The sequence below is a fragment of the Ixodes scapularis genome, unplaced genomic scaffold (genome assembly GCF_016920785.2).
Source record: "Ixodes scapularis isolate PalLabHiFi unplaced genomic scaffold, ASM1692078v2 PGA_scaffold11__112_contigs__length_91849675, whole genome shotgun sequence".
NCBI lineage: Eukaryota > Metazoa > Arthropoda > Arachnida > Ixodida > Ixodidae > Ixodes > Ixodes scapularis.
The window spans coordinates 59,810,946-59,835,820 of NW_024609837.1; the positions used below are offsets into that span (position 1 = coordinate 59,810,946).

General features: G+C 46.8%; 1 protein-coding gene across 1 annotated transcript in view; it reads left to right on the forward strand.

Annotated features, from left to right (window-relative positions):
- The window catches only part of LOC8036128 (insulin gene enhancer protein ISL-1), a 154,772-nt gene that overhangs the window by 87,116 nt on the left and 42,781 nt on the right, over positions 1-24,875 (forward strand). The gene's annotated exons all lie outside the window — the stretch shown is intronic.

Consider the following 24,875-nt stretch of genomic DNA (forward strand, 5'->3'; position numbering starts at 1 on the left):
TTTTTGTGCGGGCCTCCGGTACAGTGACGTAGCCAATCCGTCGGTCTTGGCCCCTAGGAGGTTGTGGTATGGGTCGCCATCGTGACCTTGGGATGACCTTGGAATTCTGTCGGGCTCTAGGGCGCGAGGGGTAGGGTTCGGGTTGCGCCATCTTCAAGAGATCTTCGGGACGTCTCCCATAGATTTAGTTTTTGATATAAAGCACTAGTATTTTCATTATGAATGTACGATCGCTACAAAAGTTATGCTTTCTCCGTCGTGATGGCTGCGTTAGCTCCGAAAGGCTTCATCGCGCGAGATTGCTACACTCATGGAAGGCGACACGTCAGTGGCCAGTTACCATTCAAATTGATTAAAACCCTTTGCCTACCGCAAAAATTTTGAAAAAAAAAAAACGATTTGAAAATACCGACTTTTTTATGTGCCCTATAAATTTAATATGCAATACAAAGGCCAAAAACAAATGCCAAAATATTTATTATATGAGAAATCTTCGAACACACTGCAAAAGAAAAAGAGACTAAAGTTCCGCTTCACTGCATTACCGCGAACAGTTCACGTTACCTTGCACATAAACGTTCAGGCCGGGCGTAGCAGTACTGCAGAGAGTTCACATCAGATTGCACGCAAAGTGAACGCAAAACGTAGAGGGGCTGGAGGGGGATTTTTTACATTGATTCTAGTCCATGCCGAAACGCCGACACGCCGACACGATGTCCTTCTTGACATCGGAGTCGTCGGAGCTTAAATCCAATAATTCAGTTGCATTGCTCTCGCTGTTCGATTTCCTTGTCTTCTCAATCTGAAGAGACGTCACAATATCTTCGTCTTCGTCACAATTTTGAGGCAAGATCGTCACTACAAACGTAGCGACGAGAAGTTGACGTCGCCATTTTTAAATCCCCTGTTGCCTGCGTTGGAACAATTTTCTGCCAAATTCAGAAATTTTCCAGGTTTTTATTTTCTGTGAAGCGCCATCTATCCACGGCAAAGCTCACTAGAAACACGTGGACTAGCCCAGTTCGTGCATGGTAGCGTATTGGAGCCCGAATCAACGTGGACGAGCCCAGCTCATCTTCGGGGGGAACGGTACAAACAGTGTAGATGAACTCAGGTCGTCCATGGTAAAGAAAGGGTTAATTTAAATCCAAAGTACGTTCTTACTGAATCATTTTTTTACGTGTATGGCTCGGAAAAGGCTATGGAAATGAGTCATTTAGTTTCGCGAGATACTGTTTGTAAACTGGTTGTGCATTGCTTCGACAACACAGAGTGTATATAAGAGATCTAACCAAACTTTTCACAAAAAAAAAGTGGAAAAGTCTCGCGACGTCAAAACAATATTGCCGGAACATCAAGTACACGCGCGGACCACAGGATAGAACATAAACAGAAGAATTTGAGTGCTGCAATCTTCTAACCGTCTTGCAGTCCATACGCTGATTCTTGTTGAATCACGTACCACCCAAGTTTCAACGCTACCACGACTAGTCTGCTTGACGGGTACAAAACGCCATGTGCTGATTACTGCGTTCGTCCAATCGAAAGACAGCTTGACAAGGCCAAGTAGTAATCAAAATGGGACCGTCGGGTGGGGACAAAAACCAAGGGGATATCAGAATGTCCCGTGGAAAGCACCCTGCACGTATACACATTTCGCATTTCATTGCTCAAGCTTACAAGTCTTCAGCTCACCAGGCCATTGGTGACGTGGACATCGGATTTGCCACCCCGACGTGGACGGTGGATGCGAATGCTATACATTGAATACCATGTTGCACTCGTGCATGGGCCCAAGCTTTTCGCTAACATCAGTGGCCACCCCCGTCAGCGCTTGATGAATAGACAATCAAACCACCTAATTAACCGAGCCACCATCGGGTGTACTCGTTGGGGTGTAGTACGTTGTTTCGGCGCTGTGTATGTGACGGCCGGCGGTGCATGACACCAAACCGTGCTCGCGCTTGCTCGCTAACAAACGTCGCCTTATAATCACCGCCACGCCGCGCGACGTGAACCTTTGACGTGCTGACCGCTCAACCGAGCAGACGTCTACTTCGATAATTAATCCCGAGCCTCGTTAAGTGCACCGCGTCTCGGATGACTTAGTTCCGTATTCTCTGCGCTGACTCTGTGCGAGCTCGAGCCAGCTGGTTTGCGGGCGGTAGCCGGTAAACGTACACACGGGCAGCCGACCTACTCGCAACGGCTGCCACGGCATATGGTTGCGTCATAACCGTAATAATAAGCAGTGCTTGTGCCTACCCATGCCAAACATAAAACCGGTGCTTAATGAGTAAGGTTTCTTTAAACCAACCCACTAATTATTATATATATATATATATATGAAGATAGCGTCTGGATGAGAAGTCAGAGTTCCCGGTGCTTGTCATCCATTCACAAATGCCGAGTCGTTGAGCCGTGGACGTATTCCCGGTGCCTTATATTTTGCGGAAGAAATTTTTTCCCATGCTGAAAAGGCAACGCTCAGGAGGCGATTAATATATGTCTATACTTCGCCTTCATTCTAAGTAAGCGCAGACGACTCTACGTTCTGATAGGTCCAATCAAAGAACAACAAAAGTGCAGCGTCACGGCATCTCTCATCTTGTACACGTCTGTTGTAATCGGCCTAACCTACGAAGTGCACTGAATGCACCGTGACATTGCGCTTTCAGTACGTATGTCCGTGTCTATACGTTTCCTAGCCTATAATAGCGGTGTTACGGCGAAGCGAAGTACTTCCCGTTACAATGGCGTGGTTATGACGCAACCATATGGATGGTAGCCGTACAGTATAGACCGTTTTTGCATACTCTCGCCCCGGACCGCCAAGTATGCATATCGGGTATGGGCGACGAAACAATATTAAACCATTTCAATCTGCAAATAGTAAAAAAATAGAGGGGAGGCAAAACTAGAATGGCTGACGGTTACGCTTATTACCTAAATGCATTCTATTGGCGTGGCCAAGCAAAGCAATGTTTTCGCCCATTCTGGAAGTGACGATATTTCAAGATGGCGGCGCCCTTGTGAAAAAGGTTTATTCGTCTCAATGAATGACGAATATCAACCTCAATTTCCTCCGCTAAAAACTACAGGAACGAAAAAAAAAATTCTGGGTTACGAAAAAAAATGTGTTTTATGGTTTAATATGAAACATAAAATACAGACAGTTATACTCCACGCAATACCCGACGGCAAAAAATATAATAAAACATCTCAATCAGCGCTTGTTAATTTTTTTTCTCGAGTCGTTATATAGAACGCACGAGCGTTCCGGCATCGAAGAAGATGAGCCTGCGCAAAAATGACACGTGAACCGAACCGCCGACGAAAACGCGCGCTTCTAACGACCTTCTTGCCCAGTCGACCGCAGCCTGCAAACATCCGCCAACGAACCGCTACAAAGCACCCTGCTGGGTGCGATATGTCCACCCCCCCCCCCCCCCCCCCACACACACACACACACACACAAACAAAAATAACAAGAAAAAAATAAAAACAAAGGCGGGAGGATTAGGCCGAATTCTCAGCGCCGCGGTTCCGCACAGCGGCGTCCCACCAAAAATGGCAGCCACCCGGCATAGCACCTGGTCACGAGACTAGTGTACCGTTCCCGAATCCAATTAGGGACGCCGGCGGTGACTGACTGGGCTGTGCTGCTGCTGTTTCGGACTCCCCACCGTCTGCTACTCTCTTCAGGGAGCAGACGCTATATTATAGACGCGCGCACGCGTCCCCCTTTTTTCCGGCACCGGCGCCACCTAGCGGTATACGGCGCGTCGTCGTTAGCGGAGGTCACGCCCAAAAACGCCGGAGAACGTCTGCCGGCCGCTAGGGTGTGCTTCCTCCCCGTGAATTAAGGTTCGTTCGGGGACCTCGGGGGGCGCGGCCGCAAATATAAATAAATGAGCGATCCCGGGGAGGAGGAGGTGTGCACCTTTGACGATGCTGCGTGCCCCGTGTGTGTATCACCAAAAACAAACGCGTTGCGGTGGAGGCTCTGAAGTAGAGTAGCAAAAATAATCATGCGGACGAAAGGTTTTGTGGGGTGTGTGACGTCAGGAAAATGGCGCATTTTTGGATGCTTTTGCGGTGAGCGTATAATCAGCTTAGTCGGCGGACCGACGTTCATGACGATTAGGGGTTTGTGTGTTGGAACCAAGGTCGCTTATTATCAACATGTGTGCCTTTTTATTGCCCTCGTTTTCACCCCCAAAAACTGCAGGAAAAGAAAGTTGGGCTCATCGCGAATCATTACTGATTTTCCTGTTTAGATGCATTCAAGATCAGTTATCAATGGGGGTGCCGGGAGCTTTAGTCGAACCCTCAAATTGTCGGCAATTGAAACATAAATATTGATCATTGTTTTGCACAAATAAAAGCAAGATATAAGCTGTTCATAATTCAGTTTGTTAGAATGATATTCCCCTCATTATCCAGGCGGTGCCAGTTCATTTATGTTTAATTCACGCGCTTCCAAATAATATCCGAACTTCTGGTAAACCACTGTCGACCTTTTTTTTTTTTTTTAACCAAATTTTTAACTACTTCGCAGAAAGATTCCTTATATATATAAAAAAAAATTACAACAGGGTTGTTTTGTCAATTTACTGTCTAAATTTGGTCACATCTCCTCACCCTCGTTTAGCATATGTCTCTGAGGCGCATGACAATGGCACCAGCCACTGTCGTACGACCGTTGCCATTGTCGTATGAAGTTTCATACGGAATGCTTTCCTCGCTTTATCGATCGGGCCTTTGGTAAGAGGTTGCAATTAACAACTACTACTGATAACGAGCCTTTGCCATGTGAGCTAACTTTTTTCTGTTTACCACTGTCGAAGCAAGCACATTAGGTACTGATCTTCAATGGCGGTTTGCTCCTTCCGCAAATATGATTGTTTTTTTAAATATGGTTTATACGCGGTTTCTTATTTGGGGGAAAACTTCACGAAAGAAACCTAAATGCGGGTTTTTTATGGCGTGGAGAGCCTATTTTGCTTAAACAATGTAACATAATAGTTTCTATTTTTTTTTTTTTTCCTTTTTTGTGTGTGTGGAAAGGTTATTTGTTCCCGAGAAATAACTCGGGAACAAATAACAGTTCCCGAGTTATTTCTCTAATGTTAAAAATCGCAGTTGTCATTATATAAACTGCCATTGCTTCCCCTTAAGCTCTTTTTTTTTTTATCTCGCATACAGGCACATGATGAACTGTCTTCAGGTTAAAGTCACGTACTTCTACTTGTCAGCCCGGAGTTAAGAATGGAGTAACTTCTTTTATAATCACACTGCGATTTTTATTACGCTACTGAGCCCACAGTATCGCGGAGCTCGACGACTAAACGCGAAGTGCGCTGCACAACGCGATGATACAAACCGATTCTCAACACAATAAAAGCGCACGTGCGTTTGATGTGCGAGGGCCTGTCCCCCGGCGTTCCCCACGGGAAGGGATGACGAGTTTATAATCCGATTTCGGAGCGGCGGGGAGCTCCCGCGGCTTCCTAGCGGGCTGATCTCGTTTGCAAATACGGTGGCGGGCTAAAGGAGGACCAGCCCCTATTACAAGACCATATGCATGCAGCAGCCTCCTCCGGGCCGCTGGAGTCGTGTATTCGCAGCTATAGAGTCACTGGAAAGCGATAGACGCCCATAGAGTATGGACACCCTCTTTCTTCCGTTGTCAGACGCCGCCGCGACGGTCATTCGTCCGTTCGTGTCACGTGACGTGTGCGTGCGTGCTAGTTGCTTGTGGACGCCGCCATCTTGGTGCGGGCGTCATTCGCAATATTTTTTATGTCTTTTTTTTATTTTTTCATGCAACAGTTTGAGCAGTAGATACGACGTTAGATGATCGCGGTATTCTTTTGCTCGGTTATGAGCTGATGTAGCAAGCGGGACGACGGAAAGCACTTTTTTACGTGAAACGTTTTTCGGCTAGGGGCTAGTTTCACAAAATGCGAAATCGCATTTTGGGAGGTCAGCCCGGCGTCCCATAATGCAACGCGCGCAGCGTGGCATTATGGGACGCTACAGATCTACTCATAAATTTAGTTTCTCGTCTAAATTTAGCGGAGGAAAATTAACATTCCGTGGCCTACTCACCCATTCACTTTTCCCCTCTAAATTTAGCGCATGCAACGCAATAGCACAGCAATGTGCCATTCACTTCTTGCGCATCCGTCAAACACGTCAAAAAAAAAAAAAAAACTGCTGGCAACCGGCGATATAGATATCCTACGCACCAGTACGGCCGCGGTGTGTCGTTCCTTTAAAGTCGCATTGACACGCCGCTCGTGCATTAAATCAAAGGAGCGGAGTTTTTCCGCAGACATTACGACAAAATTATCCGAGGACGCGCCCGAAGCATGTTGAAGCATGCCTGCAGACAGTTTTCGTGTGACCAATGTGACGTCATACAAGGAACGTGTCAGTGTCTTGCAGACTGTCTTTTGTATGAGCCGCGGTCACCAATATAGCCGCAACTCAGAAAACGTAGATTTTTTTTTTTTCACAGAGTTCGCGGAGTTTTTTCGCAGAGATTATGACTGAATTATCCGCGCAGTAAACTGCAGGGGCCATCCGGGATGTAAACATCACAGAAAACGTGTAACGAGGAAAATGGGGGGGGGGGTGGGGGGGGGGGGGGGGGGTTACTAACGATGTTTGAGAAGGGTTGTCGTTACACAAGCAGACTAAAACAGAAAAAGGCAGCTGCTCAGACACAGCTGTCGACGCAGTTCATAATGACGTCCACGGGTGAGGTTTGAACACTCGTGGACGTAACGCCTTGACTCACGGGAGCGCCCCCGTGTAGCTTGGTCTTTCGCCACCCAGTAGATTTGAAAAAAAAAAAAAAAAAAGACCGAAAAACAAAAAACAAACAAAAAAAACCTGCCCTCATGATTTCATGGTTCATAGTCTGTCGAAACTAAGAATATCACGAACCTGCCGAATTCGAGTTCGACCAGGTTCGACGTTTTTGATCTTTCAGTTTGAAGGTCGTCAGAAGGTCGGCAGAAGTTCGACTGCTATGCGCATGCGCGAAATTTGAAAACGAGCTGACGCCACCTGGCAGAAAAGGAGTGCACTATTTATCGGGTGTACTCTTTGACATCTATAAACCAACTAAACCACTATAAGAAAAAAGTTTGTGCTTGCCTTTGTATTGTGTCAAATATAAGACAAAGCGCAATATAAATTCTTTTTTTTTTTCTCTAGAGCTTAATACATTTGTGTGGAAGTCGGGCAATTTTGTTAAAAAAAAAGTCGAAACTTGTGCGAATTCAGCGAGAACGACGGATGTACGAATAGAGCGGACTGTTAAATATCTAGGCTTCACGCTATCGGCGGGCTGCACTTGGAATGCACTTCTTGAGGTTATGAGGGCCGGAAGGGGTCTTCGATTTTGAAACCGAAATGTAAGGAAATCAACTAAACCTGTCGAACGTCGAAATTCGACAAATGTTCGTGACAGAGAGAACTTTCGTATTAAGCGAGGCAGTGACACCATTCCTCAAGCGTAATTCGAAGGCGAAGCTGCTCCTATGGTTCGTGTTTTTCATCGGGCTCTAGAGAGGATGACGCGTTTTCAGTAGAGAAAAATAGAGTTCCGACAGTGGTCCTGATAGAGTGCCCTAGCAAATTGTCGTCGTTAAGTTACATGAAAATTGCACTTGTATTGCAAGAAAAAGCGTGTTTATCAGTTTATTTTTGTTAATATTTACTAACACTCCCTACTTCTTGAATCGTTGCAAGGGTAGCAAAAAACGTGACGTCAAATGAATAAACACAGGAAATACAACGGCAAGAAAGGTCAAGCAAAAACGCATTTACACAATCGTGAATATTAATTTGATTTATTTTGTTAAAAATATATTTAACGTCGCAACTTTTTGCAAAAAAGAACGCCTAAAAAGTTCGACGTATTGAACGCTCTGAAACTTCGGCTTACACTCTTAAAATTTTACATACCACTACATCAGTATAAAACAGCAATAAGGAATATTTTGGTTAGTTGCATTACACAATTAAGCAAATGAGACGTATTTAGTATCTACTAATAATATTCTTGGCCCGACTTTAAGTTCGTGTATTTCTATAGGTTCAATTATAATTTCTAGAATTTTGTATGTAATAGCAAACTAAAACGATACGATTTATAGCGCGACGTTTGGCCTCACCACAGATAATCCTGTATGCGCTGAGCTTCTGTGTTAAAAACAAAACAAAAACATAGCCTCGGGAAAAAAAAAAGTTAAAAGAAAAAGTGCACCGCGATTCAGATCAGACGCAGATTTCCAAATCCGTCTTTCGCGAACTTGTATACCTTGTTTCTATGTCGCTTCCGCATAGTAAAGTCAGGCACCGGAGGATTTCAAAAACAAATCGGCCGAGAAGAAACGCTACCCCTCGAACAAGTTAAAACGTCGCGGCAAACTTAAGAAAAAAAAAAAAAAAAAACACGCACGCACACTTTTTTTTTCTAAAACATAGACGTTTGAATTTGCATCTTGGGGACGTCTTACGATGGTTGCCGGTAGCTGTACACACACACACACGCACGCACGCAAAATACAGACACACACACGCGTGCACACAAACGCGCGCACACACAACACACAAACACATATAGATATGCAAAAAAGAAATTGCAGATGCAGAAGCTTGCTTACTGGTTTTTTTTTTCCCTTTTTTTTTTCGTCTTCAAAACTAAAGCGGTTTGAGCCTCTTCCGCGTAGGAAGTGTTGACATGCACGCGCTAGTTGCTCGGTGAGCTGCGGGCAGAATCATGACCGGAGAAACGGGCCGCCAGAAATGTAAATAAGAGCACAAAATCCCCTGCCAGTCCCATATACATAAAAAAAAACTTAAAGAAAAAACATTCTAAGATGAATGTGTGTGCTCGGTTATTATGATGTATTCGGCGCTGACGCGACGACCCGGTTGCGAATAGTCAGTAGCAGGTTTATGGCGACAGGTATGCACCTCTTTTTTTTTTTTTTTTTTTTTTTTGGCGTTGACGTTTTTGATGCGTGAGCTCGCTGTCTTCGGTTGGCTAAGCACGAGCATTGGGGGAGCATGTCGGAGCTCACGCGATTCCAGCGCAGCGTAGCGCGGTGGCGTGTTCTAGTTTATTTCGTCTCCGGCTGCATGCTATATGCGTCTTATATAGGTACATACGAATAAGTTCACGATGGTATAAACCGTTCTCGGGCGGCGGTTTCCATGTTGAAATTACGACGTAGTCGAAGTTGGGCGGTAAAGAATAAATAAAGCAATTGTAGCATAACTACAAACAAAAAATGCATAATTCGTATCCACGCTTTGAATTCTAGCGCCTTCTAGTCAATAAAACGAGAAAGTAATTTGGTATTTTGCTTAAAACCCACCTACGTCAGGATTCAACATGGCGGACGTCACAAAGGGTTTCTGGCGTGTGCTATTTTTAGCGTTCGGGCATATGGTGCGCTTTTGCTCGCTTTCCGAAGCATGGACGTGCTGAACTGTGAAGACAGCACGCTGGGCCGATATTCTACACTCGACTCTAATCAACGCAATAGAACCCTTGCCGAAATTCAGTCTGGCCACTTTGATAACTATCCTCATCTGAGCACTTTGCTAACTGTGCATCAATGGCATATGTGTTGAACTAACTGCGGTCTTGTGGTTCCTGATTATGCGAGTCGTTGAAGAAGGTGATCTAAAGCGGATGATGCGAGGTCTACATTCGAGACGTTAGTACGATGCGACGCTGGAATCGGACACATGAGCTGCGTAAGCGTTAATTTCTAACTCGGTTTCCAGTCTGTCTGTTGGCGGTACATAATCGGCGCGAAGGCGTCTTGACGTATAAATGTTTTTCACGGCGTCAATGTGGGTTTGTGCTTCGTTCTTGCCGCTTGTATATTTGCCGACATGAAAACTGAGAGATCCAGAAACAATGACAAGGTAAAGAGCACATTCTCCTATTCCGTTGACCAGCGAAAGTTACGGTGCCCCATCAAAATGCTCTACAGACTGCCGGTCGATTAGCGCCATTACTAGTACAACAAAAAGAAAACAGCTAATTTGAGTAGCAGATGAAACTGAATTTCGATAAGGGTCTATGTGGAGACCTAGTTCGACTGCTGCTTGCGCAGGAGTTGTGGTGACGTCAGGCTGATGTTAAGCTCTGATTGGCTTTGATGGAAAGGATAGTGGGTAGACCTCAAGATGGCCTTGAGGTCTACCCACTAGCCTTCAACCAGAGCCAATCAGAGTTGGGTAGACCTCAATGCTAGATGCCTTGAGACCTACCCATTCTTACTTTCAATCAGCCAATAAGAGCTCAGCGTTCTGACATCATCGCAAACCCCGTACAAGAGGCAGACGAACTTGCGCCCCGTATAGGCAATCTTAGATGCTGTTTGGTGTGGCGCCATCTAGCGCCTGAAGTGAGAAATTTTGGGTATGCCTGGAACTGGCGGTTGCAGTGTTCATACGTGAGTTATTGCTTTGGTGACGTCGCTTAGCATATATAGTGTCCAAAGCTAGATGATGCTGGGTAGGCCAGGAAGCCATGGGCGTATAAGATGCCAGTATTTTCGAAAGCTATACCTGCCCCTGCGGGCCAATCGGAAGAACATATTAAGGCACGTGACAACGTATCGCTGAAGTGCACTTTTATTACGGAGAAGGCTTTTCGCTGCGTCATGCTTCAACATGTGTGTGTTCGTAAAGGTAACGCATATCGAAGCTGTCGTGACGAGACAGGGTATAACGGTGGACTCACACCCTGCTGGCGCCGCCTGGCCGTTGCCGGCTGGCTATTGATTTCAACCGTCTTCAGACCAGAACCAAAAAGAAATACGAAAACGGTTAAACGATGAACAGAATAATGCAGCTCGCACTTTGACTGTCGTATCAAAACGATAAGAATGCCTTTTCTTGTTGCTTTATCGTACTGTTATAATTTCTTTTTCGAAAACTTATATCCGCCAATAAAATGCTGCCTGCTTGCAGCACGCCAGCAATCAAGAGAGAGTGAGTAAAAACGCACAACCCGAAAAGGGAGCGAAAGATATTCGATTCTGCTCATCAGAGGCGCTGCTCAAACTTGTGAGCTGCATGCCTATATCCAGCCTGCAACAGACAGGCAATGCCAGCAGAGTGAGAGCCCACGGTTATACCCTGTCTCGTAACCTGGCGCAGCGTGAACGATAAGCCCCAGATTGCGTGCCGACGGCTTCGATAAGCGCTACGTATACGAGCGCTACACACACATATTGGAGCATGACGCAGCGAAAAGCCTGATGCTTCTTCGTAGTAAAAGCGCACTTCGGTGATACGTAGTCACGTTCCGATTGGCCCGACAGGTCCGTAGCTTCCGCCGTACTGTCACGTTCTTCGATCACGGCTTCCTGGCCTACCCAGTATTTCTTGCTTCAGATACTTGGCTAAGCGGCGCCACCAGAGCAATAGCTCGCGTTTGAACAATGCAGCCGCCACGCCCAGGCATACCCAATGTCGCTAGATAGCGCCAAACCAAACAGGATTGCAGGTTGCCTATAGCGAACCGTGGTCCATCGAAGGGTGAAAGAAAGTTTAGGCCGCATTTTGATATACAAAATCTGTACCGAACTTTTTTCTTTTCTCATTATTTTCCTACTTAACGCACAAACAGAAAAAAAAATCGGCGAATAAACACTACCGATAAAGGAATCACGGCTATGGAAGGAGCGCCCGCGGCAGCGAAACGGATCGCCACTCCACGCGTGCACATGAGCCCCTAATGGAGTACGGGAGGGGGACCAAAGACAAACCGTGACCCCCTCGGCCTGGTCGTCCTTTTCCCGCGAGCCCCAGCAGTGGGTCCCCCAACCAAAACAGAGTAGCGAGTGCCGGCTCTCCGAGAGAAGCGTGCTGGGCGAGTTAAATCTAACCCCTAATCCGGGCAAAACCCGATTTGTTCCGCCGCGGGACCCCCCCTCGGGCACTGTTAGTAGGGGGCCCCCTCCTCCTCTTACAGTCTGTGCCCTTTCCCTGTTACAGTCGGTTAATGTCACGTGTTTTTTTACTGTCATCTACTATTCAGGTACAGATATTTTTCTTCTGTTTATGAATTTACGTTGAATTTTTTGAGCCTCAATAAACCCTTTTTCAAAAGTTCGCGCCGTCCCCTGTCCGCCATTGCTTGATCACGTGATCTAAGTGTGTATTGGACCCGAGTGCTGACGTCATCGTTCGGCGAAGACTCCGATCCAATCACGTGCTTCGTGTCCAAGCAATTGCGACCACCAGTGTTGCTCGATGGATTTTCGGAAAGGGTCTATTGAAGTAAACAGAGGGATCGAAAAAACAAAACAAAACGCAATGTGTCACAAAAAAAAAATGAAGACCATTCCCGAGTTTAGAACTGTTACACTAATTCCATGAGCTACAGTGTTTAACAGGCTGATTATAAAAAACAGTACAAATGTATCGTAAAAAAAAAAAAAAAGTCGTTCCAAATGGTTATATTTGTGCCGAAGAAATCGAGTGCTTTGAAAGAATTCATAAGGCTGCTTAGGGAAAAAAAAGGGGGGGGGGGGATATTGGTACAGAGATATAGGTAAGTAGTCAACGACACCGTCCTTAAAAGAAGCCTCTCGTCCGAACTGTCGGTTCATTTTCTAAGTTGCGGCGTTGTCAGGTTGTTAAGCGCTACGTCTAGTAGTACATGACTCAGTCGTGTGCCTCTTCTTACCGAGATTTGAAAATGATTTGTTGCGTGTGAAGAAGTTTCGTATTGTATCAGGGAGCAGCTTGGTGTAGCGAGTGATTTTCAGCACATACCGGACACTTTTTGTCTATGATGGTGTCGGCAGTAATTGGTTGGTGGAAGTACAGAATGTGGATGATATTTTGTAGATCGTCTTGTACAGAGTGATACGAGTTTTGCACGAGTTGAGAGTGCAAGCACGAAGCTCACGCTCGAAACAAAACGTCAACGTCTTGTTGCAAATTCTTAAAAAACAAAAAAAAAATTGTTGTTTTCTTAGCGTTAGCACGGACGTGGGGTCTCTTCTGTGGATACTCATGACGACAATGAAGACACTCATGGAGAAAAGAGTGCAAACATGCACGGGGTCACGCTGCAAGCAGACTAAACGATTACATGGAATCACGAATAACACGAATCATAATACGGCCCAAGGCATGGTAATCTGCAAAACACAATGAACATGCGTTTTTCTCTTGGTGTCGACGCCGCTTAATTTGTTACTAATCGTCCCCAAGTTCTTTTTAGTGTGTGTGTGTGTGTCTCCGATGTTCCTTGTAAAGGAGCGAGTTACGTAAGTTCGGTTATCATCTTCAATACTGTGACATTATGTATTTAAAAAAATACCTTGACAAAAGTTTGTTCGAAAATACGTTCAACTGTCAGGCTGACCAAAAAAACATTTCTTTTTTTATGAACTGAATATAAGGGAGGAAACGAGCTCATTAATGTTAGTGTATGCGTCTTTTTTAGTGTGCGTAACGTTTTTATTGTATGTGTCGTGTTTTTCGCAGTCTGGTTTTTTTTGTGTGTGGTTTTTAAAACGAATTTTTATATTGTAGCTTTCACGTGACACGTAGCATCTTCGCATCTAATGAAGCGATTATAATGAAATTTTCTTAAAGCGCGCTCCCACTTCCCCTTTTTCCTTTGTTTTTTCTTCCTCTTTTCCCGATAACGTTCACGGTTAAAGGCTCCACTAGATGGGGCTAGCCTACACCCTAGCTTCAAAGCGCCGACCCGTAATGCAGCTCGCCCCCGGGCGCTTGGCAGTCCGTCCTCTAATCCGCTTAATCCATGAGCGCGGCCGACAGATTTCGCGCACTATATAAATATAATGACCTTGTTTTCAAACTCCCCGATGTGCGCCACTGGGGGGTCCGTAAGGGGGAGGGAGGCGTCCCGTTCCCTCCACCTCCACACTCCCCAAAAAGGGAGGAAGTGACTGAATGGGGAGGGGGTGAGTTTAGACGTTCCCCCCTGGTGTCATGCTGGGAAATGGGGGCCCGCCCGGGGCCCCCCTGGCAGATGTGGCGCTCGCCTGGACGTCGTCAGCGTCGCAGCGTCGGTCACGTTGTGCGCGTGTGCGTCCCGCTGGCACGTGGCCACGGCACGTGACCGAGAGCTGCCGATCTGGTCACGGATCCCCCAGATATCCTTGCACGGTTCCCAGCAGGCCTGCTGCAACGCTTTTTGCTCGGCGAAAAAGGAAAAAAGGCATGAATGTCGTTTGGAAAGGTTTTGGGAAGTAAGTCTTTACTACGGTGTAATGGATTGCGCGTAATCCCTTATAGGCTTTGCTTAATCTCGAAATTAGAGCGTGACCATTTTTTTTATTATTTTTATTTGTGAGGCAGACACGTTGACGGAGTTACCTGCGGACGCGCTTCGGGCATCTTCGAATCATGTTTGCTTCGCACATGCTTTGAACATGATACAGACAGCGTTCTATGACCAGTCTGAAGGGACCGTCATACAACGAAAGAAACTGTTCCTTTTTATGACGTATCGGCAGGGTGGCCGCGGCTTTTACGAAATTGAGTAGGCCTTCCCATCTCGAAGGTGTTGGCTGTGGCGCAACGTCACCGAGAACAACAATCGAGGCCCGTGAAGACAGCCTTCTCTGCCTCCGCGAAAACGTCATCGCTGTAGGATGGCGTCGACTCGGCTGTCGGGCCGGAGCCCCATGCCAGGCGCCTTTCAAAGCGCTCGTTGGAGAGAGATGTCCAGCCGAACGCACTGAGGCGTCATCCGTGTCCAATCAAAGTCTGCGCTCCGTGTAACTGTGATGGCGCCGAAATCTCAGTACGCGGGCGCTGACGATTACGAGCGCTGTCGGCCGTGGCGGGCAAGAATGAGCCGTATACGGATGCTACCACCGAAGCTACAGAGCTATCTTCTTGTTTTAACCGCACTGGTATTTTCTCGTCGCAAAGAACAGCGGGGGCAACCACCTTAACAGTCTTCATCGCTAAGCTTTTCTAAACGCCTCGAGTGTGATATTTCAACAAGCCTTAAAAGGCTTTACGTTGTTAACTGTTCGTTCCAAACTTTTTTTTTTTTTTTTAGAAAGCGTCAGTTAGCTTTTGACAGCCGGTCGTATGTCATCCCCACACTTACACTCTGGTGTCATCGTTCGCAGCAAACACGTCAAACATATCTCCCCCCCCCCCCCCCCCCCCCTTCGCCACGGGAGTGAAAACGACGCCCCAGGGTCCCCAAAAAACACGCTCCCAATGCAAGTCTCAATGGCGTCGCACGCCCACCGACACACCCTCCCGATGCACAAAAGCCAAACATCACTATCATCATCGGCTGCGAGAGAAGCCAGCTGACAGAGGGCCAAAAAACCCAGAGGCGCATATATCCACTCAAACCCCAAGTTGACAGCACAGTGGGAGCCAAGCGCTCCCCGGCACCAATCCACCACCGCCTCTCTTTTCGTCGGCTGACCCCGCCGCCTGCCCCGTAAAGTATACGTGGCTTGCGCTCGGTGTTACACCGACTGGCATTATTGGCGACGTGAGCGATCGAAAGCGTCGCGGTGGTCGGCCCTCCACGATTGGCCGAATGCTGGCTTTGACGTCAGCAAAGGATTCCTCATTGACGGAAATAAGAGTTATGTGAGAGCTTCGGTTTTGACGGTGTTGGCAGTATTGGTTTAAAAGCGCAATGATTTCCAGCTTCCACCATGCTATTTACAAACACCATCCAACTTGTTGTTCACAGGGTAATGACGTCACGACAGGTAACCATAGGAGGGCGCCACCCAAACTTCTCGCCGCTAATGGTGGTCTTGCTGCTGAGCGCTTACATTGTGAGGCGCACTCGGCCGACTCGGCTCGACAATCTTAGCACGAACACGATTTCGACAGTTTCTCACACTTTACCTCGAACGGTTATGCAGTGCGGGCATCAAAATGTCTGACAAGGAAACAGCGCACCCTCAAAAGAAGCTCTCTAAAGATTTCATGCACACAAAAGAAAGAGCCACTTACACACCAACAGGTTTCATCAAAATGTGCCACTTAGGTTAGTACTCGTTACAAGTGTAATCAAAGTACTTGTAATCGATTACGTATTTGCGTTGCATTTTTAATGGTTTGAATACATTGCTCTCACAGGAGGAGGGTTTACCAGAATTGGTGGATTAAGGAAGATTAGTATAGTTTATAATTCGGTGATTCTAATCCAATGATGGGTAGTACGAGGGACCCATTTTCGTACCAGCAGAAAGAAATATGTCGTTTTAAAAATGTGAAATAATCGGATACGTAACGGTTATCTTTTTTTTTTTTTTAAGTAAACGGCCAATCACTTTTATTCTCGAGTATTTAAAGTGAACACTTTTAACCGAGCGTAATTGTAATTGTAATCGTTAACTTTTATCGAGTAATGTGCACGAGTCTAATTAGTACCCAACGAAGAGATAAAAAAAAATTGACGATGGCTTGTTCGCGCTAACAGTGGCGTAGAGTGTGCATTTTGCACCACCGATAATGTGTTTTTTTTTCTTGGCAAGCATTATTGGGAATTATTTGGAATGATCACCAGCGCGCTGCGATCTCGTCGCGTGCGGGCGATGTATGAGAAGGAATCACGTGACGGGAAGATGAATGTATGACTGGTCCAACAAGCATGTAGCATCCATCGCACTGTCAGTTTCGGGGGTTTGGGGGGTTTGGGGGGGGGGGGGGGGGGGGTGAGTGGAGAATAGTAGTGACAGCAGGCGAAACGGGGATGACATGTCAGCAACGACTGGTGATTTTCCCCGCGCTGCCACCCAGGCGGGCTTTTCGTGTTTGTAAGCGCCCCCCCCCCCCCCCCCCCCCCCCCAACTCTGAAAAAGCGAAACTCGAAACGAGCCCGGCGTCCCAGTGGGGCGGTCCACTAGCTTCCCGTGTTCCCCTGCACGATGCTTGATTTCGTTCGGGGACGCCGTTGAATTCTTCTCGTCTGCGATTACTTCGTGTCAAACGACAGCTAAAAAAAAAAAAAAGTGTTTTTGAATGAATTTCGTGGTTTATTTGTGTTCAGCGGATTTAAAGCGCGCGGGGTAGATGAGGATCGTACAGGCGTGCGGTCGGGTATCCCTTCTCCGTGAGGCACGTTAAAGACTCCAGGCGGTAGTACTGCACTGGCTAAATCTGTGGCATCTACAGCGGAGTGACCGGACGCCTGCTGCGGCAGACTAAAACCCAGCTGTCTAAACAAGCAAGCACCTGGCACAGTTAACACGTGGTTCAAAAGCTTTTACTGCGGCGATTAGATTCCAACATTGGGAAATCAAACACCGCACCTGCCGATTTCGACGTGAACTGTCGTATTTCATAGCTTTACACTTTCGGCGCAAGAAGCAATCGCCTTTGTTTTCTTCTTTTTTTTTTTTTAAGAATTGAAAGGCTGTAATTACAACTACAAGTGTTTGTGGGAATCGTTCATTTAGGACGGAGTGGAGGTACACGCCTATCTCAGCCATCCACCATTTACTCTGGACGACAACACAGCAAAGAAGCAAACTAACAAACGTTCCTTTGTAATCAATAAATTAAAATAAAATTCAGAGTTTACAAGCTGAAAGTTTAGTTACTTCCCGATCGGAAGCCTCTAGAATGGAAGGGGGTTCCTACCACTGGTCATTGTCTTTTTTCCTCCCGTGTATGCACCCGTGACATACAAATTTCATAAATCGACGTGTTTTTTTTTTTCTTTTTCCTAAATTACGTGTCGGGTTTTGGCATGAAAATAAATTAGATAGCCTTTCCGCTGTACGATACGGGGCACCTCACAGTAGACAACATCCATCATTTCGACTGTTAAACCCGATTAGAAAAAAATGCGTCTGAGAACGGCGGTTAACAGCTTCCACGTTGGACGCTTTTGACGCTGTCGGTTCTTCTTGCTCTCGTATTCCGCGTCGTTTTCGGGCTGCAGTTGGTGCTCAAAGCCGCAGTAACGCTGTTCGTGCAACATACAGAAGACACGGAGTTTATCGACAGACAGGACGACAGAATAGACCGATCTCACCAGCCAGTTTGATTACGCCACCGCTGCTGCAATGTATCGAGGGAGCTTTAGTCTATCTGCACGTGCGACAACCTCGCTGGAGCTCTGCGCGTGTGGAGCATGAGGCGGCACGAGCCGTCTTGTGCACTGCTGCCTGCCTCCTGCGAACTAAAGTTATGGCCGCGTCACGCATGCGCCGAACATTTGGTGAGATCGGTCTATTATCCACGGTAACGCCTCAGGCATGTTCGAATTAAGCGGGTTCAATTTAAGAGGGTTTGCTTTACACATATATTTACGCTTCGAATATGTCTGCAGAGGGATTTTGTAGGACCAATATGGCAGGAAGGTTATACAAGGAGTATACACACCTCAGACAGTCTGCAGACTGTTTTTGTATGGTGTCTAAGTATAGTGTGTTAATTAAAAGGATTGTCCGATCAAATTTCGTATTAAAAAAAATTAGAGCTCGTTGTCAACAGCTGTAGGAACATCTTTCACGCCAAATCTGGATGTTGTAATAGTATTTTAAACCGAGCGTGCCTAAACAGCGTTTTCCTCTTCCAGCTTCGGTGCAGCAAAGGCTCTGACGTAACATACCGCAAAAAATCGCGACGAGCTGCTGCGCCTTTCGGTTTTTGTCGTCCGTCTGAGTGTTATACGACGTGGTTTACCCTCATTGCTGCGCTATAAATTTTTTGTGTCAACGAAAGAGGACTCTCGTTGTGCGACTGTCGCGCTCTACACTTCTCCGCGATATTTACAGTGGCGAGTAGAATGGAACACTGCGGCGCGTTGGGAGCACTGTGTCACAGAATATGACACTTGCGAATTTGGTGTGACGTCACGTCAGGCACGAAAGCGCAGCCATTGATACTTGCAAAATTTGGCATGGAGTTTCGTATGATTATTTGTCATTGATTACACTAAATTTGGGGTGTCGTTTGATAGAATAAATATGGCCTATAGGCTATGTTAATCATTAGGTTCCCGCCAAGTAACCACCGCAAGATCTTAAGAACTTCCGGTTTTTACCGAACAATACCTTTAAAGGAAGGAATTAACTACATATCGGAAAACGAGAAGCCCATATTGAGATTGACGCATACATGCACGTCGTTAATCGTTACGTGTAAGTCACCGAAGCGTTCGTGCCTCGAACGTCGCGTGCCAGGCTATTTCCATGAATGGGTAGCCACGCTTAATATGAAACACAGATTTCCCGGCGACTTGTGGCGTAAACATACGTAAGCTTTCGTAATGTAACGTAACGTAACATTCGCAAGTTCAAGGGAAGCAACGCCACCCAGCGGAAAAGACGTGAGTGAGAGAAGCGGGGAGCTACCGCGTCTATATATGCAAGTCTCCAGTGAAAACAGACGCCGCCTGGAGGCCGAAATATAAACTTTTACGACCGTATTACCCTAATTTGAAGCACAGCGAAAGCTGCACGAACGAGGCCAAAGCTTCGAAAGTCGATGTATAGCAGCGTGCGAGCTCCGGTCAAAAAAAAAGATTCATAAGTCAAGAACTCGTTGGTTGGTCTTCACCAATCAGTCATCGTCAGCGCATGTCCGTACGAGACTCTAAAAAACCTGGAGTATCAACTTTCCCGCACAACACGCTAGCCATTGGTTCTCCCAACTGCTTTGAGGGAAAGCGTACGCTCCAGATTTCTTAGAGTGTACTAAATGTTGAGCTTAAGGCAATTGCATGAACTCGTAGCCTTGTCATGATGTGGTATGGAGCTCCTGCAGGGGGTAAGCTATCACGCGATCCTGTTCACGCAATCCAAAGAAACTCCATGTAACGTGCGAAACGAGACTGACGTCGAAGGCGCCTTATGTTGACGTTAAAAAGCGTCGCCCATCTCGGGTCCGCGTCGGACACAACTCTGCGTGTATCATTCGTGCGACAGAACGCCAAAGCGCAAGATACCGGATCATCGCCGTCTGCTGCGATTGACCATGCTCCGTGTCGCTGACCAATCGCAGCAGGCGGCGAAGTCCCAGCCCAGACCTAGTGCCTTGGTCTCGCAGCGTAGGTTAGGGCCCCGGAGCTCGGAGTTCAGACGTCCCCACGCGGTATCGTCTCCCCTCTCCCTCATTCACTCGGTTAGTTACTGGCAGAATAAGAACTGCAGGGAGTGGCTTTCGAACGTCCGGCTTCCAGCGTGCGCCCCGAGGCTTCCGCCGTGCTTTGACCGTTCGAGCGCGCTCCAGGTGCGCGAGCTGTCGAAGCACCGTCGAAGGCGCACGGCGCTCGGTAGCTCACGCTGGAGGCGGAACAACTGAAGTCCTTCCCTGCCGTTTTCACCCATGTCAATGACCATGGCCATCGCCGGCTTCATTTCGCGGGGCAGCGAAGAGAAACAAACATCACCTTCGCATTGTAACGATAAAGGCCGGTTTGCACATTTGTGTCGGTTGCTTTCGCGGCAACCGAAACGACAGCAACGACACAGTCGCTGGAACAAGTGTTTGTCGTAAACAACGTAGCCTGACGTCACTGAATCCTGGGAAAGTATAGCGCCATTGCCTTCCCCGCCTGTTAGCTGGACACGAACAGATACTAACATACAGACAACAAATTCACGCAAGGTGATCGGCTAATTGGTCTCAGCTGCCGTGGCAATCGCCATTTCGGTCTATTCGAATCTTCGAAAGGGTCGTTTTGGACCAGTCGTACCAAGATGGCTATGGAGCATCATCGTACTGAAAGCGTTCCTCGCCAATATAAGCCTCTCTGGCACCGTGCACGCAGTCAACTTATCAATCACGGTTATCTCCACGGATCGCTTGCAATAATATTGTTTTTCTCGCGTATTTCAAGATAGGAAAATTATTTTTCAATGCCGCCAAGAACCGATCGACGCCGCCCGCAGGTGGTGGAGGTGCGAAGAGTGTGCGCTTGTTTCGCCGCTGTGTGGAGAACGAAATCTCGGAAGTGTCTACAAAGCTACGTGCCACCGGGAATTTCGGATCAGCTCACCAAGAATGCAGGGTTCGAGGAGAAGCTGCTCATTTCATGAACCAAAATGGCGACCATACGGGGAGCTTGGCTTTACTTTCCAAGGATCAACTGACTTTAGCTTCGCCAAACATCAGGAGTTCATGACGTTCCGGTGTTTTGGTCGCTTCTTTCCTTTAGGTTGTTGTGAAACGCGACCATCGCAAATTTGTGGACGACTTTAGGGTGAACCAGCCTGAAGACAAGGAAAAACATTTCATTAAAGTTGCGTGAGCGTGTGTTTCTCGCAGCTGGTCGTATTAACCGAAATTCACATTATACGGGGAACATGGTTATCCAATAGGGACATGTCGCGAGTCCAGATGGGGCCCTGGGGAACCGACGACGCGCTGCCGGCCGGTCCCCGCGGGGGCATCAGGTTTCCTACACGCTCGCGTCGTCGCTACGTATTCGTCATCGTCCACTCCCTTATTAATTTTCTCGCTGCCGGCAACAAAGGTATATCGTTTACGTACGCCTGTCGAGCATCTGTGAAAGCTAGAGGATACGTTTGCTTCCCTCTGCGTTCCTGGCTTTTGATTGACCCGCGGCCGGAAACCGGCCATTGATCGCGCCCTACGATGAACATAAAGCTATCCAACTATACTTCGTCTCACAGTAGCATGGACTAACGGCGAAGGCTGTGCAAGCGTGAGCGGGTAGCTTTGATTAAATTCTGGAGCACTCGCTGCACGAGCGCGCGTGCTGCCGCCGAGGCTTCATCCAAAGCACGGTGTAATCCAAAGCAACTAGCTCAAGCTTTTAGCATGCGCGGCTAGCAATAGTCCATGCTAAGCTGAGACTACACCGTGAGTGAGACGAAGTATAAGCAACGTTGGTATAAGCTACGCTTTAAAGTAACGTCACGTCAATCATCTTGGTCCCTGAAATCATGGTTGCCATGTTATTCGATGCCTCATCTGAAACCACAGGAAATGCGATTTCGTCGTTTAGAAACCTTGAGGTCCGCACCAAAGCAAGACGATATCGCCTGAACTTCCAAAAAACGTTCCTAAGACTCAAAAAGTCGCTAATTTCTTTTTCCTTTTTTTTTTTTCTTTTTTCGTAACGATCGCGAATGGCGCTCGCTTGCACTAAGCAGCAAAATGGCGACGTTTGCAAGAAAATCGGGCGATGGAGTGCTGTTACTCCCTCCGAGCGCGGCTTATTTAGTAGCTCTAGCGATATAACACAACTCACAGAACCACGTTTTCATGCACAGATGGATGAATGGATGGATGCTAACGACTGTACCCTTTATAACGAGGGGTAGCTTGCGCCATCTAGCCGAAACACAGTCCAGTCCACGACGGCTCTCAGGCCGCAGTTCCTGTCTTTGACGGTCGGGGCAAACGTTCAAGTTAAACTTAGAAATCTCCAAAAATTAAAAAAGAATAGTGCTGAAATTTATTACAAAATATAACAATGATTGTCGCTGACAACTTCGAAACAACGCAGGTCGTGGCGAGAGCCTTTCATTTTCGTTCCGCAGGCAACGAGATTGCGGCGTCCGCCGCGGAAAACGGAGAATTGTGAGTGAATTTGAGGAAATTTGCGGGAAATGCAGGGAGTTTCCGGGAATTATCGGGAAATTAATGGGGAATATCAGGGAAGTCAGGGAAAAGTCAGGGAATTTCCACCCCAGTCCCCATTGGTCAGGGAAATTGAGCTTCTTTTCTCTGATACATACGACGCGTGTCTGGCGTGACACACATCGCGTGCGACTCAGCCTGCGCTTGTCGCCAATGCAAATCTTTGCTCAAAAACACTTGGGAAGGAAATCGAACTACAGGAGGCGCTTTATGGAGCTTCTTGTCCCCACAGCCCTGTGTTTACTAACGCAGCATAACAAAGAAATTGAACCTCTCCTAGCACGAGGGGCGGCCTTAGAACCGTCATCTTTGATTTCTCGGATCAAAAACAAACAAGAAAATTCGGTTTCTTGTCCGCACAGCTGAAGCGTACCGCTAGAGGCGTGACTGTTCCATCTCCTCCCCTATAGAGTCTTGTCGGAACCCGAATCATCTCCACTTAAACCAGATGCACTAAGACGAACTTTTCTGCTTGCGCTCGCACCAATACATTTGCTCGGAGGTTTACTTTAAAACAGGACATTTATTCAGCAAGAAGTATAAAACGATTGGCTGAGGAGGTAATAGGATGTGGTGCTTTACCACCGCTCAGTTGGTCGTCAGATATGTCATTGTTTTCACATAACATCTGCATTTCAGACATGCCCTGTGAGGACAGTTTGCAAACTTGAGTCATCGCAATATGCTGGTTCGAATGCTGCGTGCCAAGTTTTTTTCCTTCAACTCATTGCCACGCGGCATTCGAAGCACGAATCTCGCGATGACCCGCGTTCGAATCTGTACGCAGACTGTATTTTGTATGATGCATAAACAGTGCAACCCCAGCTTTAGTGTTCGGTCAGAAAATTCCGATAAACTAGTCTGAAAATTCAAAAGCGAAACTTTGGTAGATACCTTGATCTTTCCAAAGGAACCGGATATTTGTACAGCCCTAGGTAGACAACGACGACAACAACGGGGATTTTCATGCAGTATGTGAAGCTCTTTCCCTGTTTGAAAAACAGACCACTTCGCGTAAGCCTCCTTTGATTGACGGATAGGGCCTGCGGGTTTCGGAGACGTCCAACGCTTCTGCGAAACGGAAGACAGCCCTTAAACCTTCCCCGATAAGCGAAGCCACAAACAAACAAAAAAAGCTTTATGCGCATCTCTGAATGAAGCTTCCGCTACAACCGCTCTTATCCTGCTCTCCCAGCGGAGTGCGTAGCTGCGGAAGCTCCTGACTGAGTGGTCACATTTGATGGACGAAGGCCATTCGAAGCCTAAGTGACGCCCAGCTTACAATTGGGACTCTATTAAGGTGTCGCGTCGGATGTTTTTTTGAACGATGCCCTTCAGCGTTCAGCAAACCGCGTCGCAAGAGGCCGACGCGTTGCAGGCACGGATAAGAAACATCCGCCACCTACTTGACACAATCGACCAACTCGAGGGACAGAGTCAACCTGTCCTAAAGCAAACAGGAAAGTTTTACGTTTCGAAGGCGACTAAAGGAAACAATAAGCATGTTCTTTTGTTGTTTTGTTTTTGCTTTTTTTTTTGTTTTTAGCAGCTCGCCCCAAAATTTATTTTGATTCCATCAGTTGTTTGCTTGCTGATCAAAACGACTCCAGGTTGGATCTATCCGGAAGTTGCAGGCGACGTATAGATGAGGAGTTTTTCGAGCGTCTTGGCAATTTTATTCAAGAAACTAAAAATGTTTAAAGGGACACTGACAGGGTGTTCATGCTCGCCGGGGTTTTTTATTTGTACGTGGCAAATGAGAGCCAAACTTCGCAGAACACAATTTCCGACTCGAAATTGTTTGTTTGTTTGTTTTTTCGCCCGAAAACCGCTGCTGATGCCTACTTTTTGTGGCTTCTAAAAATCTGCAAAGATGTTAATTAAAAAAAAGAAAGAAGCTGCACAGCGAAGTGACGTTTGTCAACTTCCCACCTTCTCTATATTCCTTCTTCCTCCCCAGTCCAATTGCAATTTCTGTTTGGAGCAGTCGCGTTTTTTTAGTTTTCTTTTTTTTTTTATGCACGTGACGCTCTAGCAAAATATTGAATGGGTAGTCTTGTGACACCATAATCAATCGCTTCGGGAAAAAAGAAATTAAAAAAGGAGCGAGGACAGTCACGCACTTCGTTGATTAATATGTTTTCGTTTCTTGAACGTATATTTTATACAGCCGTCTATTACATATATTTCGAACTCTTTTGTTCAGCAAAGGCGAAAAATGAGTCCAATTCTTTTGC